At 41.1% G+C, this 2832-nt stretch overlaps 1 protein-coding gene across 2 annotated transcripts in view; it reads left to right on the top strand.

The window, feature by feature from the left end:
* The first annotated feature begins 2641 nt into the window (after positions 1-2641).
* The window catches only part of RHOBTB1 (Rho related BTB domain containing 1), a 122506-nt gene continuing 122315 nt past the window's right edge, over positions 2642-2832 (top strand). For both annotated transcript variants that reach the window (XM_029931729.1, XM_029931728.1), the window contains exon 1: positions 2642-2756. The gene's annotated coding sequence lies outside the window, so the exon portion shown is untranslated. The remainder of the gene's footprint in view (positions 2757-2832) is intronic.

The raw sequence follows: 2832 nt of genomic DNA, 5'->3' as shown, positions 1-2832 counted from the left end.
CTAGGCACACCACAGTTTAAGAGTCCTTCAGCTTGACCTGTAGGAAACTTTGATGGAGTTTAGAGGCTGAACACTCTTGAAACAGCATTTTTTCACTATGATGACTAGGTCATTTTTACTCCTCTGAGCTTGTCTTTCATGACCTCAGAAACAAACAACAACAAAGTTATAAAAGACATTTGTTTATGTTAAATACTTAACTCTATTCTCCTGTCCAAGTAAAATTAATCTTCAAGCCTCAATTATCCTGGGAGGTACTCCAAAAGTTTGTTCATTGGCTAAAGATTACACCATCACACCACTTAATGCATTAGTAAACTTGAAATGATTATCTATAGTGTATAATATAATGTATGAGTATAGATGGTATCTAAACTCCTTCACATTCTTCACAATTTGTCTTAGTCTGCTAAGGCTGCTATAACAAAATGCTATAGATAGGATGGCTTAAACAACAGAAATATGTTTCTCAAGTTCTAGAAGTTGGGGAGTCCAAGATCAAGGTGCTTGTGGGCTTGGTTCCTGGTGAGAATTCTCTTCCCCATTTGCAGACCATTGCCATCTCACTGTGTGCTCACATGGCCTTTTCCTAAGTACTAGAGTGAGCTCTTCAATATCTCTTCTTATGAAGACACTAATCCTATCAGATCAGGGCCCTTCACTTATAACCTCATTAACCTTAATTGCTTCCATAAAGACCTTATTTCCAAATATGGTCACATTAGAGGTTAGAGCCTCAACATATGAATTTTGGTGAGATACATTCAGTCAACATAATTTATATGCTTTCTTTCAACAAATATTTATGTTGTGTCTTCTATGTGCATGACACTATAACCAAGTTGTTGTTCTCATTTTAGAGGAGACACAGCATATAATAAATGTGTGCACGTGCATGTGTGTGTGTGTGCATGCACGTGCATGTGTGCACATGTATATTATATTAGAACAGGTGGTCAGGTATTACCTCTCTGACATGAAGACAAGGGAGGAGATATCTGATGTTACTGAGGAGCAAGCCTCTACATATTTAGAGGAAGAGTCTCAAACTCAAAGACCAGGAGGCAAAGCCTGAGGGGTGAAAGAACAGCAGAAAGGTCAGTGAGGGTGGCAGGGTTGGGGAGGGGACAGTGACAGAGAAGGAGACAGAGAGACGTGGGGTGACAGACATGTAAGGTCTTGGTGGTTAAGGTCAAGTTTGAATTGTCACGATGGAAAGTGACTGAAAGTGATGGGAAGCCATGGGGTGGTTTTTGAGCAGAGGATTGGCACGAGCTAATACACACATTTTTAAAGGGTCACCCAAAACTCTACATGGATAATAAACCCTAGGCGCAAGACTGAGAGCAGCAAGACACGTACAGAGCCATTTTCAGAAATTTAAATGGGCAATGCTGGTTTGGAAGAGGGGTAGTTAGGGTTAGACTTGGAAAACAATCTGAAGCTGGAGCTATCAGGATGTCCTGATGAACTGAATATATGAAATGAAAGGAAGGATAGCTAAAAAAAAAAAAATCTTTGCAGCATTGAAATAATTCTAGGGTTCAAAACAAAACAGCATTTGGAGGGTGTCCTCTCCTCGGCTCCTCTTCACAGGTACAATTAATCATATCTGCACTTGTCTATTTAGTAGCTATCTCTCCCCGCAAGAACGTGAGCTTCTGGAAGGTAGGACTTATATCTATCTAGTTCACTCTTACGTCACCTGCACCAAGGTCAGTGCCAGGCAGTGTTTGAGCCCTCATTAAAGACTTATGAATGAATATCCAAAGCTTTTTAGCAATCTTGAAATTATAAGTAGCAATTGAAAGAAATAGGGATGCCAAGAAGGCAATGTTCTCATTAGATGGCAGGTAAGACTACAGAGATTCTATGTTTTCTAGCTTACCTTTTTCTAATATTTAAATTTGAAGACAAAATCAATTGTACTACACCAAAAGGATGTGCTTCCTGTCAGCTGGTTAACACATTCTTCTGTAAATGGAGTTTTACCCTGATCTGACATCATAACCATATTATACAATTAATCTATTTAATAATTCTTAGAAAAATACTATTTCTGCTAAAGATAATACATACCACTAGCCTTCCATAATTCGAACTCAAGCAAAACGACAAAACTGAAGAGTGAGGCCTACAGATAATTTTCAAATCTTATTTTCAATGATTGCAGGCTGTGTCTCTCATAAACTTCCATACCAGCTGTTAAAAGCTCCTCAAATTGTTTTTGTTGCATGTCATTTTCACCACTCCTCCATATAGCAAAGGAAATAAAAAAGAAGACTAAAGAGAGGAAAAGTTGTGGAGATTTGGAGGTGCAAGATAGTGACTGGCCTATGTAATCCCAGTCTCTAAAAGGTTGGAATTATCCAGACGTGACTATACTTGGAAGTTGGGGCAGAGCTAGTATGCAATGTACTGGTTTCCAGCATTAACTTTTTATTAAAAAATTAAGTTCCTTAACCTTTCTACTGAAATGTCACCCGGCTGGGGTTTTGAAAGGCGAACGTGCAGACGGCTGCAGTAATGATAGAGTCTTTGGGTAAACTACCCAACACGACACCGAGTGATGTGTGGTTTGTGATGTAAGCAGAAACCGCAGATAGAATCGTCTGGGTTTCTATCTCTTGGCTAGAGAACGTCCCTACAAGAAAAGGCTGACCCTTGACACCGCCAGAAACTTTCCCCAGACTCGGCCTCCATTGGTAGGAAAGAGTCGCCCCACTCCAGGGGAGCGCCCCACGAGAGTCCCAGAGGTGGGTCGTCGGGACGCCGACACGGGGGCGGGGTCCCTCCGGCCCAGCGCAGACAAGGACGGGCCCCACGCACCCG

The sequence above is a fragment of the Suricata suricatta genome, chromosome 2 (genome assembly GCF_006229205.1).
Source record: "Suricata suricatta isolate VVHF042 chromosome 2, meerkat_22Aug2017_6uvM2_HiC, whole genome shotgun sequence".
Taxonomy (NCBI): Eukaryota; Metazoa; Chordata; class Mammalia; order Carnivora; family Herpestidae; genus Suricata; species Suricata suricatta.
Note: the sequence above shows the minus strand (reverse complement) of the source record. Positions and strands in the feature narration are given on the sequence as shown.